General features: G+C 36.7%; 1 protein-coding gene across 2 annotated transcripts in view; it reads right to left on the reverse strand.

The window, feature by feature from the left end:
* Dg (Dystroglycan) overlaps positions 1-25961 on the reverse strand; it is a 59347-nt gene that overhangs the window by 11702 nt on the left and 21684 nt on the right. Inside the window, exon 2 of one of the 2 annotated variants that reach the window (XM_088030727.1) lies at positions 24209-24269. The exons of the other annotated variant lie outside the window; for it this stretch is intronic. The gene's annotated coding sequence lies outside the window, so the exon portion shown is untranslated. The remainder of the gene's footprint in view (positions 1-24208; positions 24270-25961) is intronic. 2 annotated transcript variants of the gene reach the window in all.

Consider the following 25961-nt stretch of genomic DNA (forward strand, 5'->3'; position numbering starts at 1 on the left):
CCCGGAAGGAGTGTACATCTAACTTTAATTTAACTTTCTTGCACTGCTGTTAGCAGCGTTTGTAGATATTGCACATTATACTATTTCATTCAAATTGGTTGCGGTTGTGCATGTATGCCCCGGAGATTTTCTTAGTCCACTACAAAATCGAAAAAAATGTGGCATAATAAACTGCTGAGACACACCTGTGCGTAAATTACACAATAACTACAGCTATTGCAAGGTAGTTTCCAGAATGTCTGGATGTTTTAAATACCATAATTGGTAATGTATTCACTGCACCTGGTAAAAAGTTACATTGGAAGTTTGGATAGGTCAAAGTTTATGATTGCGATTACGTTCCGCCAGGCTAGTGATAAAAACTGAAACATCTTGAAAGGGATTATTCCATTTTCTTTTCCTGATCGAATATCTAGGAAAATGTTTTAGTTTCTCAAGATTTAATATCTTTGAAGTCAAATTTTTGGTTCTCAAGTTAGGAGGTTTTCATTTTTACATTCTTTTATGCTTGGATTCAAAAATTTTGGATTTATTAATTTAGGCAACTCAAAATACGCTTTTTTTATCTACATATAGGAGAGAAATTTATCTTCATAGTTCGGAAGCCGACGACATAATGGCATGTTCTCTAGCTAGATTTAGATCTAGAGCTTTTCAGTTTAAATTGTTAATTTCTAAAGTTCTTAAGTTTTTTAGATTGTCAGGTTGAAATTCTCAATGTAATATACATACTTATCTTTTCAAGCGTTCAGAAAATCTAAAAAATGCCTATAAAATCGACAAAATCTACATATTTTTATGTATCGAGAGATGAAATAAAAACTCATCAAAGTTGGCTTTGAAATTTCAAGTCATGTCTTTGATTGAAGGACCAGTCTTTTACTTCTGCCAAGTAACTTGACATTGTCAAACTGGAAATTTTGTGAAAATTTTAATGAACGATTTTGCCAACGCTGTCATCATGTTTGATTCATATTGTAAAAAGTTTTCTTATGAAAAATTAACCACAACACATACTCTTGCTTTCCATTATTTGCATTTCAAGACAGTTTTCATCATATAATCTCAAAATTGGCAGCTGTTAAAGTGACAATCAAGAACTCGTTGTAAAATTCCAAAGGTAACTGAGAATGAGTTTTTATTTAATTTCTCGACAGTTTAAAAATGCACGAAAATTAAGATATCCCAATTAAATAAATATGTAAAGAGATTTCCGATCATAATTTTAGAGAATCACATGGGATTCTAAAACTTAGAAAATTTCGAAGTGTAATTTTTTATTCTTGATTCTTTTGATTGTCCTAGATTCCTTTAAATTCGTATTACATTTGTATATTGTCATTTCTCTTGGATTCTTTTGGATTCCCATGATTTTTTTAGATTCTCGCAAAATCATTGTCATTCTTCGACTCTAATGGATTTTCTAGGATCCTTTTACACCTTTTACATTTTTGTGGCTTCTTGGACCGCGTGAAATTCTCGTGGATTGTCTTACATTTTTAACGATTAATTCTGATTCTTCTGGTTTCTCATACATACTTGAGGATTTTTTTTATATAATTTTCTTACATTTCTGTTTTCTCTTGTATTTTTTTATTGTACATATATTCAAATTTTCCCAGATTCTCTCAAATTCATCAAAATTTTTATTATTTTTTAGTGATTTCATTGGTTTTACGTTAAAAACAAATCCATGACTTTCAAAAGTTCAAAGAGTCTGAAGCCCTAAAGAAACCTAAAGGGCCTTATTAGACATTTAAAATAATCATCATCAGAAATTTTAGCTTTTAGAATTTTCAAAACTGATTGTGGGACCTTAAAAAAGTACAAACTTGACAACCTAAAAGACAACTGAATATCTAAGAAGTAGAGCTGCTTAGAACTTGATCATCTAAGAATCTGAGAATTTCAAAACTGAAAAAATGCAAATAAACTGAAAATATAAACATCGCGCAACTCAAAATTGTGGAGCTAGCAGTGCTTTAGATAGAGAACCTGAGTTCCTAAATGTTTGAGAATTAAACAATCTGAGAGCTTAAAATTTGAGAACTCTAAAAAATATCTTCTTTTTCTATTTTAGGCTATTGCCTTCTAGCTTCAACATTGAAAACTTGTTGATTTTACAAAAGCTTAAAAAATTGATAAAATGATGTTTTCCCTTATTTACAGTTCTATAAAACACTTTCATATTCTGACACTTCTCTTAGATCTGTTCTGCGTACATCATCCAGTTAAATCGCTAAACGTTTGGAATTTATGCAGGAATACAAAATGTGATAAACATGAGTTGTTATAACAGTAAGCAAACAGTCCTCTACATCCAATGTTTTCTCCCTGCGGCAACATAATATTTTTGACTGTTATGACTAGAGGGTTGTTGCGTTCTACCTATCTACTCTACAAACAAAAATAAATTATTTCAAAACAAATAAAAACAACACAATGTAGATAAATCACTTTTATCGGCACCGCGTTATTGGTCTCTACCCCAAAAACGGCAATCAGTGCTAGTGAAATAATTAAATCAGTGCTCTGCTTTTCACGACAGTTAAAAGAACTGTCTCGCTGTTCGGGATTCTCATAATCACTGTGTAGTTATTTCACCTGAGCAAGCGCCTCCAGAACTACTTAGAATAAAATAACGGAAGCACAAAGCGATGTATCTCTTGTTCCACAGTTTATAATAAACACAAACTGTAGAAGTTGCGTCTCCAGTTCCTAGCAAAACGCCTTTGTTTCCAAGAAACAATGGATAAGCAAAACGCAAAGTCTGCTGGAGCTCTGGGCCATAATTAGAGTAGAACTGACGCAGTTTAACCTCTCCAACAAGTTCATCTTTTAAATCGTTGTGCTTGTGAATCATTTCGGTGAACATGTCGTTCATGACGTAATTGAAACCGCGACCTCTGGGGTAATTGCTCTTGTTGTTTTGACTCCCAATGGGCCGGTGTGGGGCGAAGTGGAAAGAACAACATGTACTCATTTAGACAAGATTGTCTGCTTTGTTGTGTTTTCAGACATCCGACTCGTTTGGAGATGAATTTTGTTTGAAGTTGGAATTTATAGGACGCGACTCACATAAATATTCTCGCGTTTTTTTCAATTTCCAGCGCACGTGTGGAGTTGATTCCGAAAGTGAAGCAATGCAACATCCAAAGCTAGCGCAGGAATTATGTCCGATACTGATTTTCGAGCTTTTTCAAATTGCAACAGACATTTATTTATTCATGATTTCAGTCTGGAAGCATAAAGAAATTAACGTTTGACTGCACTCTTCATATCACATTCGCAAGTTTAAACATCTAAATAAAATGTTTCCGCATGGCATCAGGAATTCCGAGCTATGATGAAAATGGAGCGTCCGCTTTTAAAACTTATGATATTTAATAATTCACAATATTCCAATCTCGCCAACTGTGCCAAATTACAAAATTTTAGAAATTTTTGGTTTTTGGTCAATACATTTTTTTAACCGTTTTCCGTAATTTTGGTTATGAAATGGTAAAATTTCGAGCAATTACTACTATAGAATTGTATCTAGTAAAAATGCTAGACTATAAAATTTTACAAGAAATATAATTTAAAAAAAAAAATTATGTTTGGAACGATCTAAAAATTTCCAGTTTTTTCTTTAAATTCCAAGACTTCGGCAATTTTGATCCTTAAATAGAAAAATTTGGAAATGATACTGCTTACTAGCAGCTTAATAACTGTGTTACAACAAGAAGGTACATTTTTAGAAATTTTCGTTTCAAAAAATGTCAAACGTTTTCTATTAAATTTCGTAATTTTGGTGATTTTAATTCTAAAACAGTGGAATTTCGAGACCTTACTACTTTAGACTTGTCTATCACCTGTGCTAAATTACAAATTTTTAGGACAAGAAACAGAATTTTTAGAAATTTTTGTCTTGGGAGCGATTAAAAAATTTCAAGCTTTTTCAACTAAATTCCATAACTTTGGCAATTTCTTAAAACACTAAAATTTTGAGTCTTTGCTTCTTCCAAGTAGTTTACTGACTATGGTAAAAATGTTAAGACCAAAATGTGAATTTTTAAAAATATTTATTTTCTGGACGAACAAATATTTCAACCTATTTAATATACTATTCGAATCACAACTTTACACATCTAAATAAAATGTTTCCGCATAGCATCTCGAATTATATGACTACGATGAAAATGGAGCGCTCGCTCTTACAACTTATGATTTAATAATCCACCATATTCCAATCTCGCCGCACACCACTTTGTGTTTTTATCACACTGACAGGATCGGATTGGAACATATTTTACGTTTCCTCTCATAAAAATCTTCCGGTTATATACAACCACAAGGGCGACTCCGTACCTCGAAATCGATAAACCGTCTCTTTGGTCTTTGACACATTGTAATATCCGAAGCTCATGTTTTCCAGTCCAAGAACAAGAATTTTCCTTTTGCTCCTTTCGTGAAACACTTATTTTTATAATATTCAAGTCCCGTTCGTAACGCTTTAAATTTCTTTATCTTTAATCATATTAGTGAAACAGCGACCTCAAGGCCCAGGTGGGGACCCCAATCTAAAATAACGATCTCAGCGCAGTTTTCTTCTGAGTTGTAAAATGGTGATTCTTTTTCCTCGAAAATTTCGGTCTGCTATTTCAAATAATCAACAGCACTTGTTGCTCATACTAAAGAAACAACAATTCGAGTATTTCGTCATCGCATTTATAATTAGAATAGTATCTAATAAAATCGCAATAAAGTTAACAACCCAAATGCTTCTTCATTAGATTACTGTTAATTACACCAATTTAGACAAATGTCCTCTGCGACAACAAACTGCAATCTTAATAATTATCTGGAGCGGCGTATTCATTCCTTGGCTTCTCTAGTTTGGTGTATATTTTATAAGAAGCATACCTCTAATAAAAGTACTGAAAGTATTAGATCCGTGCAGGAAGTGACGACGAGTACAGCATCCGAATTCAAGTTGGCATTTTGGAGCATTTTACCGGAAGTTCCTGTCATACTTGGGTCAGCACCAGAATGGGAATTGTAGTTTTATTCGAGGGTGACTCTGGCCCTGCCAATAATAGCGAGACTACGAGACTAAACAGTTCTATAAAAAACCGCGAAATGTTTGGATTTCCGGAACTCTAAAAATTTCTAATTACCTCCTCCAATCAATAAAAAACGAATATTTGCAATCCCGATTGATACAATATTAATGAAAACTCGAGATCTTAGAATTCCTGCTTTTCCGCGCGCCGCTAAAGAAAATATTTACCCTAGAATCGACTTTATTTCTGTTCTATGATTGAGTTTATGGCTGTAGTATTTAGATCCCCAGCGGTGAAAGCGAAATTCAAATGTATGCATATTTTAAATTTTAAACATGAAAAAGCTCAAGTACACGTGCTCGTGCTCTTCCCACGCCGGTTCACTGACTTCCGATCTTATGAAAGCTTTTACTGACTTCGCATGAAAATTTACCTTAAAAATATGAAGTTGGAAAAGTTTTTATTGAGTTTCACATAAAACAATTTACTACGTTTTTCGCCACAGAGGATCGGCGCGAGCTGTGAAGAGTTTGCCGAGAAATAGAAAGTCAAATTAAATAATACATTAATGTGGAGGATTGTTTGAGTTGGAGGAGCCTCATTTGAATGTTACAGTATGGACACTTTTCTAAACAAAAAGCGGTTAAACCCCTTCGCGAATCGAGGCGAACAAAAACTAGTTCCGGTTCCAACTTTTACGTAAATTTTCATGGCGGATTTTCCTTAAAAAAGGCATTCATGAACCGAGAAATTAATCTGTCCAACGCGCAGGAAACAGCTCTATCCGCTTACTCAACACGTTCATTCTAATGTAGATTTCCACCTAATTCCTTTTATTCGCGACCCGTTCCGAACTAGCAATTTATCTAGTTTCAGATGATGATCCGTCTAAAGCAAATGTAATTGTGCTCGAATAAACGAAGTTCTGCGACGCATTAATTTCAGTTACGAGAACAATTTTAGGCCTCAATTTGGTCGGAAACCAAATCATCCCTTAGAAACCCTCCCGGTCAATCAAAGAGCTGGAGGAAGTATGTAAACAACCAATCGAATGACAAACATAGGATATGTGACGTCAAGCTTGGATTGTGACCTCCAGCGACAGATATAGATGGCTGTTCAGTAAATATAGAATTTCAACATGACAAAACAGCCTTCATAATCCATATAGATACTAATATGAAGGAATAATGGAAAGAATACCAATTCCACAATAGACGCTTTGTTTCAAAGGTCCTTCCCCGATAGCCGGCAATTACGCTAACTACATTTTTCTTTAGCCCTCTGACTGCACATTTGTTACAATTCCACAAAAAGCCGAGTATTTATCCCTCGCTGAAGAATCTCCCAAAGCCGCTTTCTCGCCGCACATGTTCTCACCAAAACAGAAAAAAACGTTTCGCGAAACCTAAGCTGTGTTGTACACCAATGTGTTTTAAATAAAACTAAACAAAGAGACATTAGTGGCTTTATGTCCTTCCTGTGCGCCGTCGGTTGCAACAGAAGTACGAATGCAAATGGTGAAATTATCAATTGATTCAGTTCGTGCTTTACAAGTATAATACACTCCCGATGACGATCTGTCAGCTTTTGGAGACGTGAGCGACTGCCTTAATTAGATTCCTGCTGGATAAAACCAATTTCACTTTCGCTTGGGGGAAGAAAACAATGCAAAAAAGAAAATAAAAACGGGTTTGGCGAATGGGTTGTTTGGAGGAAAAGGGTTCGGGGAATGACTAACAGAGTTACCTACATTCTATTGTTCTGCTGACACACGAATGGGTATGTAATTCATCACTTTGTAAAGCTATGTTGCTGCTTAAACTGTGACAGAGGTGAATTGCGCCCATAAAATGGTGTTAGTGTCTGGATCTAATAAGCATGACGAGTCCGCAGCTATGTTCATCTAGCGATAAAAGAACCGCAAGAGCATTTTTTGCTGTGGATCTAAAAACAGGGACGCTTTTCAAGTTTTTCCTGTTTCCTGGATTTAATTTTTAAAATTTTTAACCCTTCTGGGGATTGTCTACATTCTCTAGAGTTTAGGTTGCATGCGATTTCCTAAACACGTTCCTAAAATCCTCAAGATTTCTTAATTCAGTACACATCTTCCGATCTCACATTTTCTGCTCTTGAAATTTCTTAGGTTCCGTAGTTTTTCCAAATTTGCTGCATTTTCTAAATTTTTTAGATTCCCTGAGACTCTTTGATCAAGACCGACTCTATCCGTATAAGAGGCCTGTTCGCTCCCTATTAAAACGGGTTCCTGTCTAGCAAGCCATGGACGTGCGTATTGTGGCGTCATCTACCCGCTAATTCGAATAACTAAATTGCCAAATCTCCGCTGTCAATCATTTTCCGAATCGTAATTCATTGTTTTGGTGTCTCTAAATTCCTCTTTTGTGGTTACCAGCATTTCTCATCTTACAAACCTAATGCCGCAGTTTAGAAGAAACGGTGGGTCTGTGCCGTGTGCGTCTCGTTCACTTACATTTAAGGGGGTTGTTGATCGAGTATTTCGCCTTTTTGTCACTTTGGCTAACGCGGTTATAACTATTGAGACCAAATTTCTTTGATCTTCATGGCATAGCATCACCCGACTACCTTCCACAGATTGTTTCTTATTAAACGGTATCACTTTGTGGAACGCTTCCGTTATGTTGTAGAAAATCTCATGTATCCGTCGATTACTACCCCAAAATCCTCGCGGAGTCCCGCGCAGGGGGTTCTGTTGGTACTTCGGCACCGATAGGGGCTGTCAGACTTTCTCTTTGAACCCGCTTCACGCGCCTTGCGTAGAGAGTCATCTTGCGTTCCCAATAATAGCGTAAAAGTGCCTATTTTCGATAAACAGTGTAACTACTGGCGTAATTGACAAATCAACATAACCTATTTGTCTCGTTAGTGACAATGACTGTCCCAGTAGTAGTGGAAAATTTCACAAGACGGCGCCACAATCCGCACTTTTTGGCAGGAACTTTTAAAAGGCCCGAGCGGACAGGCCTCTTAAGGATATAGTCGGCCTTGTCTTTGATATACAAAAATTTGTTTAAATATTTAAACTTATCTTTATGTACTTTCTTATTTCTTGGTTTGCCAAAATCTCTTACATTTTTAGTACCTACTTAATTTAATTGTACTTAAATATTTCCCTAATTTTATAGGTTTCTTCAGAATCTTAACAATTTGAGAAGCCTGTTGAGTTCGTAAGCTTGGTCTGAGAGAACTTGGAAGTCTGAAAACTGAGAAACAACTCTAATAATCCATAATTGGAAGTCTTTTAAATTCAGAGCTTGTAAAAATAGGGAAGTAAGAACAGAGAAGCATTTTCTGAATCATTCTCCAGATTTTTTAGTTAGAAACTTAAAATTAACCTTGATTTCCCAAAACAGATCCATTTCCGTCCCTATCGACCATGCAGTTGTACACTCCCATTATTTACGAAAATGCTGCTCATTTCTCCAAATCCTGTACAACCACGCCTCGTCATCTCCTCAATAATTAATTTTGTTAAATAGATTAGCTATTTGAAGAAAAACCTTTTCCAAACCCTCCAACATTACCATGAACAAGTCAGGGTTTATTCACCCGAACCCGCTAACAACCTCCTGATTGATGTACCGGATTTTTTTAACAATGGTGAAAAAGAAATGCGATTACATGATCGAAGTTAAACTGCTTCAGACAGCGACGATTGATGGCGGATTTAGTAAACTACAAGCAACTTTGAGTGAAATGTTGAGAATATTCACTAATTTGCCCGATTGTTATCTCTTGTATAGGTGGAGCAATTTCATGGAAAGCTCAACGCTGCTCCAAATAATTTTATCTAATTTATAACTCTGTGGAGAAGATTATTTCTGACAGTAATTGTGGCCGTTTTGTTAGATAAAGTGATTGAGCTGGATGATGATGAGATTGCCTGTGGGTCAATAAGGAAAAAGACAGGAGGCGGTTTCGGGATAAAACTTCCCACCACTGCAATTCTTTCTAGAAAAGTAAATATTTTTGTTTTTCCAAGAAATTCCTTCCTTGTTAAAAGTAACTTAAACTCTCACAATTTCCTCTCAGTGGGGAAATTGCTGGCACGTTTTAATTCCATTGCCCGATTGAGTCGGATTATTGGCAGCTTTGGTGTTTATCCTACCTTAATCTAACAAATAGTGCTATTAACGGTTTCAGTGCTGATAGGATCAATAAAGGAAAAATAAGTGTTTGGGGTTAGTAATCAAACTTCGAGTAAAAAATATAAATAACTGAAATTAAAAAAAAAACTTCACTTGTCGTAAAACCACCAACAAGTAGAAAATTCGTCGTAAAAATGTTATGCATATTTATGGTAATGTGTAAAAATGGAAAACAATAAAGTCCAGATATTGACGGGCCGTATAAAAACCCCCACAAAACCAGTGAAAAGAACAAAATCCATTTTCTTTAAAACCACAATTTTGAAAGTGACTAAACCGGAAATTTAATCTAATTGATTAATACAACGAATGACTTTGGTTTTGTGGTCACATTTTTTCATGAAGTGCTCTGGTTTTTATAACAGGAATTAAGATATATTAAAATAATTCGGGAAAACCTGTGGTTGCATTATTCATAATTCTCATTCAGATATGAACTGTTATGACCGGTTATTGCACAATAACTAGAAGTTTGTTTAATATTTTTTCTTGATTAACAAGTTCGTAAAAATCGAGTCATTGCCCGCATTAAAAAACAATGATTTAATTGTGCGATAAAAATAAATTTGACCTAATTGAGAACAGTGTTCAGTTTTCAGCATTTAATGGTGTGGAGCATTTGGGCAAAGTCGACAGTTGCAAATTGTCTTCGCTCAGAAACGTCGCTAGTTTGTTGGACTGAGAAATATTTTTGATATCATCTGGTGGTCTCTAGACTTTATTATTTATTTATTTTTTTTGGGTTGTAAAATTTTATTGTTTGCCTTGGATTAATTTATATTTAATTGTGTATAATTTATATTAATATTTAGATCCTTTGCATTTCTTGGATTCTGTCGACTTGTGTAATTTTCTCTGAATAACCTACTTCTAACTTTAAATTGTTGATTCCTTGCAGATTCTTTAAGACTACGTTTTATGGAAAAGCCAATAATTGTGCATTATTCATGAAATCCGCTCTTTAATTAATGAGTTTTTTCCATTTTAATTAGTAAACAAATCCATATTTTCCCCTGCACATTGTGTATTTTGCATCATACATTTTTTGCTCAACGTTACAAGATGAGATACAAAGCAGTTTCGTAGTAGAACAGTGGGTATTGTTGTAATTAGATTTAATTAGCAGCGAGTACCCGAGTTTGCTCATTTCATGTCTGAAACTTTTCCGCCTCGCACCCCGGAAGATCCAGAAAACAGAATTTTACGATGATCGTTTACGATACCGGTTGCAGTAATTCCATATTTATAGAAATGAAATAAAAACCCGATCATCTTTAAGCAACGTATAAGGAAACAATAAAGTTCGAATTGGGGTTTATTAACCATCAATTCCGACATAATTCGGCCTATTACAAACAGTCACCGATGGTTATTACTCTTTGTTTTATTGCGCAATTAATTCACCGAAATTGGAATTTCTGCGCCCGATTCATGCATTCTTCCACTAACATACATGCAGAAGTCGGTCATTAACTGCAGCAACAGTCAATGGTAGAAACACTTTACCGATCTTAACACTTGTATGTTGTAATTATCACATGAGCCGAAGACTTGTCTGTACCGTTTTCATTATAAATTACTGCAATTTCCTCGTCTTCGCCCGATCTCGTGCGCGTAAATGGTGGCACAATGCGGACTTTTTGACTTTATTATCGAGAGCTCCCAGCTGGATTTTGATAACTAAGAGGGTTGAATAAGATAGCCGACTGACATTCTAACGCACAGGTAACTATCGATTTCCGCGACCTTTATGGAGGGAAAAAGGTCGACGCTCTGCAAGATCCGGTGAACGAAACCACTATAAAAAGCTCGATACATGAGGCCCTTTCTATAAATTTAATTAAACAGGAACGCCCATTTGGGGTCAATTGAGCTCCAATTTATAGGTGGTTTAATGAGCCACAAAGAACTCTTTAAAAGTGGGTAAGTCGGACGAGGATGAATCTGAACAGGTGGGAAGTTATGAATGTGTCCTTTTAAGTTTACTCAACCGAGATGACCATTTAAAAGGGAAAGTCGATCCTTATCAAGAAATTTCGAGAAGTAACTGGGCAAAAAATTGTAACATACTTACGTGGATGCGGAGACTGTGCTCACGTTCTTACCTAGAAAAGAAAAAACAACTTGAGCTCAGGACAATAAACAAGTTTTAATAAAACTCCAGTCTAGTGAAAAAAATCAACTTGAAGTTGGCATCTTCCTGCCCGGCAGACACCATAAAACGAATGGAAAACATTTTCATAAAAGAGCAATTTACACATTACGGATAAACAAATTTTATTACATCATCCGCACAATTTACAACAAACAATATCCCTTTGAGTGTATTGAAACCGTAAAATTTTATTTCATTGGGAGGAAGTCTTAATACGCAAAAGCGCTCATTTCCTGTGCGAACACAATCGCTTTCTTGCAATTTTTGGGGACGCTTTATCAATAAATTGGCGTATTTCTTATCATTGATGGAATTATGAACGCGTTGGAGATTAAGAAGTCAATTTCCCATAATCTGTTCAATATTCCGGTCACAGTGGAACATTTGGATTCTCCAAGTTTCAGTAACGAGCACGCCTGCTACGCGGAAATTTATTGCCATAAAATGAAATTCCTGCAAGACTGGAATATCCACAGTCGGTGTAATTAATTTGGTCTGTTATGCACGGTAGCGGCTCTATCTGCATTTTAAATGTGCGTGCTGTACGGGAACACATGATAACTTCATATGGTTTGAACTGGAAAGTGCTCAATCATGGATTTCGAAACAGGGGTGGATTAAAACTTGTCGAATATTGGAAAGTTTTATATTGCAGGTTTGCATGATTATTTGCTGACCATATATCAGAATATTAGGCAAACTAAGATCCCCAAACTTGGGAACTGGGAAGAACTTTGTAGGGTCCTCATTGTGCGGTTGGAGAAATTTTTCCTGCAGAGAATTTACGGATTTACAATGAAGCAATTTTAGAAATTGGCAGGGTTAAGTTAGGTAACTGTAATGCATACATGTCATTTTTTTTTATCAATTACTGATGCTCCCACAATTTGGTGACAATTTGACGAATGTGACAGTCTTTGTTTGACATTTCGCAGAACTTGCAGGAGTTTAAACAAATCAGCATCGTGCAACTCGCTCTGTTGAACGTCCAATCACTTCATCGAATTTTCAATTTGGCGTCTACAAAAAATCTCTGCAGGAAAAATGAGGTTTAGACAGTTTTGCCATTTCTTCACAGGCTCGAGCCTGACAAAAAGCAATTATCGTTGAATGCAGATTAAACTTGCAGGAAAAATTAAAATCGTGTCCAAAAAACGACGACGTCGATATGGCAGTGAATTCTTTTATAATCGAAACCGAGCCGTATTGACACTTTAAAAAACTTACAACACAACTCACGCATGTTTGCTTCTTCTTGTCGTGTAAACTGCCGATTCTCGTTCAATATTCCAGACACAAAAACATTCACGTCCTCATGTTTACGATTTTTGGTTCAGGAATTTGTTTGAAACTTCCGGAAAAAAAGCAATTTTCTATGCATAGAACGAATGAAATTTCTGAGAGTTGATTGCGGTGTTCAAAAAACCCTTGCTGGCGTTGTTTTGGGAGAAGAGCTCGGTTTATTCGATAAGCAAGCGCTTTTTTGCGTTTTAACAAAAATCAATACGTTAACACTAAAAGCGATGACCAGGTGATATTTATTTTAAATGAAACCTGACAATGAGTTATTACAGGCTCTCGTTATTGCAGCGTGTCTATTTTATTAGTGAATTTTGTTGTGGGTGAAACAAACACATCGTGATTGATGAAAATTTAGAAGGAGAAACTCGCTTTTTATGGGAGGCGCGTTAAATTTTTAAGCATTAATCCTAATGTTCACTCGGCGTGTTTAATATCAGAGCTTTTTATTGCTCGTATCATTTTTGGCGCCTTGCCATAAGCGAAACAATAGCTTAATGGCTCCCCCAGAAATAATATACCGTAATGCATGCGTTTCCAAACGATTTTCGTTTTCCTTGAACCATTCTGTTCAATTTGTACTCGTTATTGGTTGATTGATTACTCGTCACTGGAATTCGAACGGTTTTTCCATGCACATTTTATTTAATTGTTGTTTGATGTTCATTTGGGGTTCCGTAATGCGTGTCGATTACATTTACCATCCATCACCACTCAAAAAAGCTCTCCAACTGATTTGAAGAAAATCAGGGTGGAAGGTATATCCTTACATACCTAAATTATAAATCTACATGTCGAAAGCTTTCAATATTAACTGACACCATCAATCAACAAAGCACGAAGCCTCTCGCGTGCTTTACACTCACGTTATGACGAAGAAGGAGCTTTCGATTCGTTTCTTTACCACAATTTGTAAGACTGCGTCCGTAATAAATGGACACTGCAAGTGAACTCGAGCTTGCGTTGCTAATGCGGAATGAGATGTCGTAAAATTCGACGTTAGCGTGGGGAGGTTTCTGGAGGTTTGCAGAAGATATATTTTGAGTGGGTCAAATTTTAAAATTTCGATAGTATCTTGCTAAAAAGTTGAAACAGGATTTCAAAGAAACTCAGTTTCAGATCGACACATTTAGATGCACTTACTCCACTTCCGAGCCGGCCAATTTGTTTGTCAAATGATTGTGCAAGAAAAGACTTTTTGAACGCGTAAAATCTTGATATTTGAGTGGCGGTCTAGAATCGTGGCGACAAACCATATGCAAAAAAAGGAATAGCCGCTTGAGGGATGTGATGTGCAAAGTGCACGCACACTGTGAATCATAATAGCTGTTGCAGTACCCAAAGTAATTTTTTGTCTGCGGCCAAGGACAAATCCATCGTCTTGAACGCATTAGACAAAAAAAAAACAGGAAACAATAGACATCTAAAAATAAACCTCTCGATGACGTTGCATCCTCTGCAACTCACACACAGCTTTGTTTCCTGTAAGCTCACCTGAACGTGATTCACCTGGTAATACAGAAAATTCTTTCGACACCTCTTCACAAATAAATCGTTGATGCCCCGACCCAGATTTAATACTTAATTGCTTAAAAGTCCGTCCAATAAATCGATTGAAGTGAATTGATGATTTATCGTTCATCGACATCCAGCTGCCTGCCTATTCTAACCACCATGTTTGCTTCTTTAATAAATAGTTGCTACAAATAACACAGGGACGCTCATACCAGACATCTGCACACATTTCCACCCAGACCTGACTCATACATCCCGCAACTCCATTTCTCAGTTTGATTTAGAACTCAATCTATGCCATCGATGGGTTATTACTACAATCGAATTTGGGTCCGCATTGAAATGGAATATTAACACTTTAGTAAGCGCATTTGTAAATTAATCGGTAAAAACTGACCCCGATTGGTTTACTAAATAAACAGGCTAATTAAACTAGCGCCCTGGGGGTCATCCCAACAGGGAAAAGAGTGACTCATCTTGTTTAAACACTGTTTGGAACAAAACAAACACGACGGCGAAATATGAGACGATTTTATTTGTAGCTCGACAACGCGAGATTCAAATTAGAAGTGTCGCGTTTTACTTTACAAACAAAAAATTTTAAGAAGCTCAAGGCGTCCGTTTCTTGTTCATAATCAGTTTTCCTAATGGCGACAGTTTCGTAGTGCGCTGAATGCAAGCGGTGGAAAACGAAAGAGACAAAGTGTCAAATAGTTGCCAGTCTAGTCGAGTTCTGTTCCAGAATTCGTTACGTACCAAGAATATTGAAAAGATATATCACAGTTTTTATCGAGAAAATGCAATACGTATTGATTCTGTACTAGACAATAGCATACCTGTGTTTTTATAGGAAACAAGAAATGATGGAGGAAGCTGTTAACACCAAGTTTCGTAGCATGTTGAAGTTCCACGAAGTCGGAACACCTTCGAACATTACCATAGTCAAAGGTGTAATTTGTTAAGTGATACTAACTTACAAATCATTTCGTACAACGTTGTGGCAACTTGGCGTTATTAGCTTATTGTTTGCTAGGCAAACTTTTGTGCGGACGGCCAGGCAGAATTAACTGAGCTATATTGGATTGTTGATGACATAATTTTCTAATGCATTTTAAGTATACTAGTCGATTGATTTTGGACGCACGTGAAGTAATTTCAACAGTAGAATTGCCTCCTGATTCTGCATTCTGATTCCGAAGCCTGTTTTGCTCCATCAGGTTCAGATCCAGAAATATTCTTGAAAAATATTTTTTTAAGTTTTACTGTACCCACAAACATTTATTTTCTTCAGTTTTTCTTAAAAACTCGCAAAGTCATTGAATTGCCCGACACTGTTTTGGAAAGTCAATTTAATAAGCTATCCAACGACCTATAAAACTCAACATCACTTGGTACTTAACATGATATTTTTGAAAATCTGATTTCATGTCGCATGTCAAACCCTGTTTTCAAGATTTTCATAAGAAATTTTCCATATAACTCAAAAACTAATACATCCACTTCTCCATCACAGTTTTTCCCAAAATGTGTTGACCAGTGATATTAGTTCAATCGATTGAGCTGGCCAATTCATTTGCCATCGAATGCCAATAACGTCGATTTCACGATTCAGCTCCACTTCCCAATAGAATCAGTCAGGATGCACTTTTTATGTTCAAAACACGATACAATCAGCCTTGTTCGGGATAAGTGCTCTTGTAACGCAAATATAAATAAAAACTCGTCTTTCGTTTTAACGACAAATCTCAATAAATATTTATCTAAGTGTCGTCTGCAAAAACTTGTTTGCTGATCAATAGTATTCTTCGAACTTTTAAATCCCTCAACGCTTGTGCTTGATACATTCCCCAAACTTTGCAGTGGCGTAAACATTCGCTCGCTCAAACCGTTTTACCGCTCATTTAATTAGCCTAAAAAGTAAAAAGTTTTATTAGGGAACTAACTAATTGTTGAAATTTAGGTCCCAGGGTTGCTGCCACCATAAACTTATTAATGGGCGTCTTAGAGGCACAAATAGAAAATTAATTGCCCCAGAACTACTTAACTGAATTATGGAACTAAAGAATGATCAATTAGTTTCCCGTTTCCATAAACGAGACCCGTCTTCCGACAAAAATTATTCACGATGAGTTCTTACATTTAATTACGTATTCAATGTTCTGTAATTCAATAGGACGTCCGTCTAGACTAGAAATAATCGATAAGTCGACCGAATCGTAGACAGTAAATCGCGGCAAATGACCAAATAGAAAAGTTTTACAGCGACTGAGCGTTCTTTATTGACGATAATGTAAACGAGCGACTTTCTATAAACCAATTAATTGATTAATCTTTCCTTTTTCGCACTCAAACGTTGGTAATAACTCGTGTTCAATTAGCGTAGTACCCCAACCCCCATGGCGAATGTAGCGAGCCTGAAAACCTATTAAAGTCGCTGAAAACGGAGATAAGATCCGACACCAGTTTTCCACTTTTCTGAGGCAATAAACCCAGTTCCGTACAATCTCTCGAAGAGAGGACATCGAGATATGAACCAAGAAAGTGAAATGATGATAGCGGACGAAGCTTTGCTAAACACATTAACTAATGACGTGACTTCTTCAAAATGGTGTCGCTTTCAGGGGCAATTTCTAAGTCTTGATTTGTGCCTCTGTTGGCTTATCTCAGTGTGTAATCAACTTTTCATTCAAACGGAATTCAAAATCACGAAGATCTAGATAAGTGAACGCTTACTTATTAATCATGTCAATGTTCAAGTCTTCTCCAGACACAGTTTATCAAAATCCGCCCGCTTAAAAGCTCTTGTTTACGTTGTACGTGTTAGATGCTTGAATTTTTAATTAAAACATTCCAGAAAAGTGAGGCCGTTTCATGTTTACCCGCCCACAGAAGATCGCCAGATGAAGGTAAACACAAAGCACTTTTTGTTGATTGAAGAGTTGGCAACGTGTAACGACGTCCAATTCCAGAAATGGTCATTTTCTATTTAATCTTCTTTGTATCCTGAAATCTTGCTCTTTGTGTTGGGTTTCCCAAGCTTAGACCGAAAATTCATAACTGAAAATCCGTAATCGCTGAAATGTCCCAGCGCTTTATTAAAAAAGTTGTTCGTATTGGTAGATAGTGTCAATAAATCCTGACTACGCTATTGAAACAAAACAGTGGAAAACTTTTTACAACATTAAAATAACGGAAGAGAAATTGGCGTGACTGAAACCTGTTATCGGAGATTTTTGGGGCTGTGTTAATTACTTTTTCATTTCACAGGGAATTTTATAGATAAAACGTTTAGCATGGATTGGAATACTCACCTTCATACTGATTTTGCATATTTTCGGCCAATGCATGACCTAATTAAAAACCGACGGATTTCTGCATATTTCCCTTCTGACACAAGACCTTCATTTCCTTTCAACTTTGCAATAATATGAATTTGAGTACACTTTACAAAAACAATACATGTATGTATATGGCATTATGAAATGTATGCAACTGACAAGTTTGAAATTATAACCATCGATTTCAGTTGAGGTAGAGAAATGTGGTAATTGAAAAGGAAATGGAAGCTTTTGTCAAAAAAAAACCTGTGATGTCACTGAATATGAGTCTCTGAAATGCGTCATATGCTCAGTTAAAATCAGTTGTGACGCAGGAATTCAGAACCCGTCAATTAGCAGTAAATCGGATGAAATGCTGAAGCCACGCTCATGATGATGTTGTGACGATTTGTCAGAATACATGAAAATGCTTCTCTAATTGATAATTGCGACAATAACAAAACCATAGAAGTCATGAAAATCGCGCATTATTGCAAGCATAAATATTCCTAATTGCAACATCATTTTGCTTGACAGTAAAATGGGATGTGATGTTTCCCAAACTAATTGAGCGCATAAAAAAGATTAATTCGTATTTTAAAATTGCAGATTTGCCGGTCCGAATAGGAGCAATGGACTCAGGGCCGCTTTCCCTCTCTCTTCACTTTAGTTTTGCTATTGTATCAAAGGTCTGGTTGAAACTAACTTTTGTTTAAACTAACTAAATTAATTACTAAATTCTTCGCAAATTATGCCGGCAGGAACTGACAGTAAAGTCCGACAAAATGGTATGAAAGTGAGGATCCTTGAAACAAGATTGTGAGGATGAAGACAGATGGCGGTTACGAGGGTGCGACGAGAAGAAATCTAAAATGAGAAAAATTAAAATGACAAACTTTTCTCCAACTCAGCAGCTAACTATCTTCATATTATTAAACCTAGGCAGTAAGAGAGAAATATTGCAGAGGTATTAACAGACTCGCAGTCACATTATTAAAGGTCTAAATAAGGTGGCGCGATAGCGACGCCGTTTTTTCTTCCTGAAATATGCAGATTTTCAGGGTGACGTAGGCAGATTTATTTTGCATGGGGTCTAGTGCAGTAATAAATATTAAGGCAAGTTGTTTGGGGATGATGTTCTTCGGAGGTTGCTAAAATCTCAGCTACTGCATAAAAGCACCTAACGAGAGGTAGTTAATTCCAGGCAGACCATTTTTCTCTCAACTAATCTAAGTTTCCCCTGGTTGTACGCAAATGAAGACAAATATATAAGGGTAGCTTCTGACTAACACCATCCAACTCCGTCATTAGTTAAAAATAGTTGTTCGCATTAATTTTGTAGTCAAACCGACCCTATTGTGTAAACTGGGTGTAGAACGCTTAGCACTGGGATGCTGGTATTGGACCGTATGTTATCCGCATTCACATTCAATTAAATACCCCGTGTGCTTAAATCCAACCTAAACTGCTCCCCCATCCTCCATTCAATCCACGCAAATCTAGCCCTTATCCCCGGTGACGTCAAGAATGACATTTTATGCGCTCTCCAACAGATGTCAGTCACCTCAATGGGCCGACAACATCGGTTTACTATTGTGGGCAAGTACGAAACTGGTTCTCAACAACAAGCTCTTCCTCTTAGTAAAATGATGATGGTGTTCTTTATGATGACAAATTCGAGCGGATTACCCCTTCTGGACCCATGATCAAGGGCACCGGAAATCTCCGGTTGATCGCAAAATGGATTACGCGGAGGAAATTCTGCGTAAAGCGCATCGAAATGACTCCACAACATCGGCCGCAGCTGCAGTCTCTTTGGAGCAAAAGCTGCGAAGCCCGCATCACTTTCGCTGCCTCTGGAGAGTGCACAAAATGCAGATTATTTAAGTCTGCGAAAGTGCTTGTAAAAACTCCACGTTATTTTATGTCGTGGAAATAAGCACTCTGACCGACTTAATCCATCAAGCTCTCAGAGCTTTTTTAGTTACCGTAGTAATAATTAACGCTCGGTAAATCCGCCTCTTGTGCTCCACGAATAATACTACCAAATCCATTCCACATAACTGTCATCGCAGTCCCGACTTCAAAGCTCCGAATCGCAAACATATTAAATTCAATAAATCAGCAGAAAACTGTTACGAAGCTTTCACTTCATGTGCGTTGTATATCTTAGAGCTTTCAGACTCCGGAGAGTTTGTATTGTCTCCTTAGACATTTATTTAAGTTCGTGACACACAGCTTTTTAAATTTACTCTCGATCCACCTTTCCCCGTCAAATAAATCGAATCAACCCTTTTACTCTTGAAACGACAGCTTTGGAGCGGTCATCAGCATAACGTGGCAAAAACGCGGAATTGATAAGTGCGAACATATTAAATTCAATTCTCGGCTTTTTTGCGGAAGTCGTGCGTCGTGACGACGAAAAAAGCTCTTGTGAACGAGATGAGAGATACCGAGGTCTGTGCTTGAAGCTTTCGTGTCAACTTGCGATAATATCTATATATAAATCGAGCTTTCAGATAGCGCCTCAAAGGGAAGCTTTTAAGGTTGTTTCGCAACTAATGGCTCTTCTAATCATGCGACTAATTATTTTTGCCGGCCAACACAAATTTAGACCGAGACAGGGATAATGGGACTGTTTTCTTTGCTCCCTTCAACTAAACCAATTATGAAAGATGTAAAACGGATGAAAACTAATGTTTAGAGCTGATCATGGTACATCACAATAAAGCTCGAAGTGGATTTCCAGACCATGCATGGCTGCACAGCATTGCATGCTTTACGCCCTTCCAGGTTATCACAGCTTTAATACTCGTCTCTGCAAATATGAATATTGTGAACACAAAGTAGAAAAGAGTGTAGCTCATATTACATTTTTTATGGTTCTGCTTATACAATGTACGGTTTGCACCTGCCAATAAACAGTCAAATGAAACTAAATCGGGAAATTACAGAGCAGCTGGTTGATGGGTAAATGAAATTAAAATTTCGAACTGTGAAAATAAATTTGCCCATGCAAACGGCTCTAAAAATCAACAATTAGTGCAAACTTTTGAGGACTGATGAACACGTAAAACCCCCATCACTGCTATTTACATTTAATTTTGCAGCACCGGAAAGTCTTAAATTCGGAATTATTGGTTATTTGTTCTGCAAGTTTACCTTCGGCATACAACTCATCGGCAATATTTAATAAACTGAGGACCGCATATTCTCCGCGGAATTCTTTAGTCTTCATCAGTTTGCTCACAAACTAATCTGAAAGCTCTCCAACAAGTTCTCTTTGTCAAAGAAAGTTCTCCCGGGGTATCTAAAACCGTTAAAAATTCAGGTGAATCGAAGGTTTTGTTTTCGACATTCCCAAAGAACTCACATCTTCGAATAGACGAAAGAGGTATCAAACCCGAGTGAAAAACTTGTTTTACATAAGTTGTATTCCAGATGACAGTCCGGAGTTTCAGCATTATTGATTTTCCTTTTAAGTCTAAATGGCACATTAGGAAACGGAAGGATATAAGAACAGTCCATTTAAAAGTACTTTGCGCACGGGTTTTTATAAATTTGCAAACTGAGAATGATGGAAGCTTTTATATCTCTTGCAAGACAAAAAAAAAACAGATTAAATTGAATTCGTCGATTTGAGGAAGAAAAAGTGTTTTCTGCGTTTCCCTCTCGAAAGCTCACGTGGGAACTAACAAGAGGATAAACAGAACATTAATCTTTCAGCATTGAAGCGCAGGACAACTCAATCGTACAAATTGTCCTGCATGGGAAAGCTGATTTGAAAAAACTGGACGGACGAGAATGGGGCGCGAACTCGAAACCTCAGGTCGACAGGTAAGAACAGGTAGCTTTGAGCTATGAAAGCCGTACCGACACGTGGAAATACCTGCAATTTCAGTCGCATGGTGTATCAAGAGTTGCATATCTGTCAGACGTGTTGGTGTGTGTTTTTGCGTGAAATTGGTGAAATTAATTAAAGCGAAGTCTTAACTTTGACATATCAAGATAAATCTCCGCATGTCTAGACCTCGGCCCTCTTAACGGTCCCCTTTTCAATTCGTTTCCATCGTAAAGCAAAACAAGAAGCAAACGTCGGCCTTCTCTAAACGCTTTGGATTTTAAAACCATTAAAACGCAGACTGCAGTCGATAAAACCCAACAAAATGTTTCCATCGAACCACGTTTTAGGCCCAATCGTATTATTATTCCCCTCGAATCTCAATTTATTATCTCCTCGCTTTCCGGAGCAATTTATTTCTTCTATTGTACAAAAAGCAACGTGTAAAGTCGGAAACAAAGAAAAAAAGCACCTTCGTAACTTCCGGATGACCGGAACGAGTGTTTCCATGTAATAGATTATTCTGTTGTGTTCTTCACAACGAAATAAAAAATATCACGTCACTTTCACCCAAGGAAGGACGGGAGTCTAGACTTCCTGAAACTTTAAAGACCAATCTTCCCGAGCGAATTCAATTCCTGGTACTGCCAACGTCATGGTGGGGAAGCAGGAGGGGTTACTGGACATTAAATCAAAAGCAGGCACTGTCGCGCCGAAGAGCAGGACCGGCGTTGGGGCAACAAACCACAAAACGAATTTAGCAACGTTAAACATGTCGAAAGTAGCTTCCACTTATTGCGGAAATGTATTCTTCTTTGCTCGTAAAAGCTCATCGAATTAAATGTTTGAAGAGAAATGTAGCAGCTAATGCACCAATAATCAAAACGATCAGCTCTCGTAAACTGAGAATCTGTTTTACTGAACACGAGAAAGGAAGCCACAGTTGAAAACAACCCCAGACTTCGATTTCATTATAAGCTCTGTAAAATGAACCGTACCACATATATTAATATACTTGTCGGTCGTTTCAGATAAAATCACATGATGTCCACAGTTAATTAATTCAAACCCAAACAGAATTGTTCTTAGAAATCTCGCGGAGCGGATAACTGCGATTAGACCGAAAGTTGCAGCAATTGCAGAGGTTGTAATTAAGATTAAAAGGTCAGGGACTAATTTTGTTTGAAAGTTTGGAAGATGTTAAACTGGTGAATGAAGAGTGTTTGATTAGGTTGACAGATAGCAGAGTGATAAGATGTCCAAGTGGTTTTTGATCCTGTCTTCTTTGCTTATAATTTTATAGTTTTGAACGGTTAAAAGGTAATTTAACTTAAGCTATTGGTGCCCATTTTACGCAGAATCTAAAACGGTGTGAATTTTTAACAGACACCCACAAATAAAGAAATTAGAATTGTATAAAGCTCTAAATATCTAAATAAGACAGATAGAAATATGCGGTTTTAACCGTCGTTTTTCCCATCCTTGGGCCGAAAGAAATTGGGTGTCAAATGTTCCGGATTTTAAATTTATTTTTTTTAAACATTAAACAATTGCTCGGATGTAAATATGTAACTATTTTAAACTAGCCTGGAAAATGTTCGGTGATTTAAATTTTCTAGAATTTAACAAATTTCATTGCTGTAAGGTTTATTTCGCTGTGCTAGAAGTCCAAGACATTACTTTCCGCTCTATGAACTCCGAGCTACGCCCATGATAATTGAAAATTTGTTATTCATCAATTCACAAAAAACGGCATAAAAGTGGTGATGTATTGCTAATAACCCCCATAAACTGCCACCCTCCAATTTTAACGACAGACCCGTTAAAAATTCTAATGCGATTTCTCACATGTCTTTTGAATTAAAGCTTATGCAAACTCATGCAGTAGGAATCGCAGATCGCTTCCACCCCAAATATTCCCAAGAATAATGTCTCTAAAGTATGATTTCATATCTGAACGATTACTCTTTCCAAGAATCTTGATTCAAAAATGGCGGCCGGAAATTAGTTCTTAGTTGGTCGTATAAAATTCTCAGATTGCTAGTTGTCATGTCGAATTACAAAGAACATATCTTGATTTTTACATTAATGTTTATTATCGTGCCCCAAATTGGTTCTTAAGCATGAAACCGACATGCTACCCGAGCTTTGTTCGAAACTGTGTGAATGTCCGAGGAAGCAGATTTTCTCGACAATCGAAGCGTTGTTTAATTTATCATCAGATTTGAACGAAAAAAAAACGAGTGTAATCTCGTTCAGAAAAAATACACGAAGAAAAGTAATTAAGAGTTGTTTGGAAAATTCTGCAGAACAGCTCAAGGCGCTGTTTTAACAAGTTAAATACATCACGTTTCAGAAGGTAATTTTTCAGGCTGTTTTTCCATGTCAAAATGCTAATGATCTGTTGTGGAAATTCCGTAACATACCTAATTTATGTTTCCACTGCATCGAATTATAAATAACTGAAGCGTAAGTGAGCTTACATTTAGCTTAAGCATTTGAAATTCAAATGTGGGAAAAAAAATGTAAAATTTGAACTTCCAGCTACAACACAAAGTTCTATTCAGTGGAATGTTAGTACGGACAAGTTGAAGCTTACAGAAGTTCGTGAAAAAATGATAACTGACCCTCACCTAAAAATCCAAACTGACAACGCGTGGGTGTAAATTTTTTATTTATGACCACCCATTATTGATGTAATGAGCTTAAAAAAGCTCCAACGTGTGTAATATTTTTTCCGACCGCGCCATCATTCAGCTTATCCGACGTGAACTTTTGGAAAATGAAATTAATAGCGACATCTAAAGATCAAAATGTTGGCTAAAAGCTCCGTTATCGCTGATGCTTACCTTAATTGGTTTGTGCTTTATGGTTTGGCGAAATTCGACAGGCTGTACTGTTCGAAACAATCTGCAACAAAATGTACAACGTTTACTGGTTTATAAAGTAAACATCTGCAACTTTCAAACAATAAAAGAAAATTTTATGGCAGCCACTTGGATGTGCATAATAAGGCTCGTAAAACATGCAACATTTGCGTGGGTTCAAATAATAAAAGTCCATCTTTCTAAAACGCCTGCAAGTAGTGACAATATTATTTCAAATTTTTTGCGGAGTTAACGGGAATAGAAACGAACATGTTCAATACAATAAGCTTTCAGAGCTTTGTGAAGTTCGTTTATTATATTTGCCTGGAGCTGGAAAAGCTCGGATGCACTGTGAGTTGATGCAGGAAAACTGCGTACACAATAATGAACCCAGCAGTTTTAAGATGGATACTTTTCTTAAACTTTAACCGATTCTGCTTTTATTAACTTTGTTGCCGCGTCATAAATCAGGCGTACTGTGATGCGACGGTCTCGCACTTTGCCGAAAAATTCGATAAAGAGAAGAAGGAGATAATAAAGGGGAGTTCTCCCAGGGTCGTATCGCAGGATGGCAGGACCGGGTTACGGTCAATCCTCAAAGTTGTATAGGTGAAAATGATGTTCGTCGAGCCATACACTCGGATTCAGTAATTTATTAAGTCGAGCTTTGCTTATACAGCTTCCGCTTCTTTGAGCTAAACTTTACCACGATCACAAATTGAATTATCACGGTCAGCAGTGCCGTAATGAGTTCAACAACGCATTCATGTTTTTAAACTGTCATTTTAATAAGGGGAGTTATCCGCTAATTAATTATGAACATAACATGGAACTGACTCAAGTGAATTCAGAACTGAGTCGCACAAATGGGAATGCGGAAAATGCTTTTAAAAGGAAAGAATTTGTGCTAAAAGCGAGCTTTTTTCAAATAAGAGTTTACAAGACGGCGGAATCACAGAATGCTTCAAAAGAAATGACTGGAAAAATCTGACAGAGTAGAATTAACAATTACAAGCACAGATCTGTTAACAGATTTGTTTGATCACTTGCTAATGATATAATGAGACAGAAAGAAAGAAGATCCGCTTGTTAATTTATTTCTTTTGTCAACCTGAGCGCAATGTGGGGGCTCGATCACGTGGCGTCACACGTCGAGACAAAACAGCACGTGAGGAATACCAAAAGAAACGAGAAAACTCTTGTTTCCTTCACAAATAAATCTGAAAACTTGTTTGCTAATTTTGTTCTACACGAGAAGTGAACAGAAGTGAAAGCTTTATTTTATCTCAAAGCTGAATTGTAATTCATGCTTCAGAAGTTGGAAAAACAATTATGCGAGGGCAGATGCAGGCCTAAATTCAAACAAGCTGCTTCGTTACCTAAACAGTTGCAACAAACTTCGTAATTAAAATCAGTAGTTTTAGCGGAAAATGCGGACTAATTCAATAGTTTAAAAACAAACAATAATAACATCAATCCTTAATTAGCTAATTCTGTTTACTTAGACGCGATAGTCTTCTTAATTCCTTGTGGGAGATTTCAGTAGTTGGACGGATAATAGTTTTTCAAATTTATTAGAGCATTTACAAGTTCTCGTAAACAAGATCCGTTTATTTAGCTGAGAGCACTGTCTGCTTCAACAAAAGCTCACATAAACAATAAAAAGTCAGAGTACAAACGAGGCAAATATGAAATTAATAAAAGTTTTATGACTTTTTATACTACCCTACAGTGC

This window comes from Gnatocerus cornutus, chromosome 1, assembly GCF_029298725.1.
Source record: "Gnatocerus cornutus isolate USDA-ARS CGAHR chromosome 1, icGnaCorn1.1, whole genome shotgun sequence".
In the NCBI taxonomy this organism is placed as follows: Eukaryota; Metazoa; Arthropoda; class Insecta; order Coleoptera; family Tenebrionidae; genus Gnatocerus; species Gnatocerus cornutus.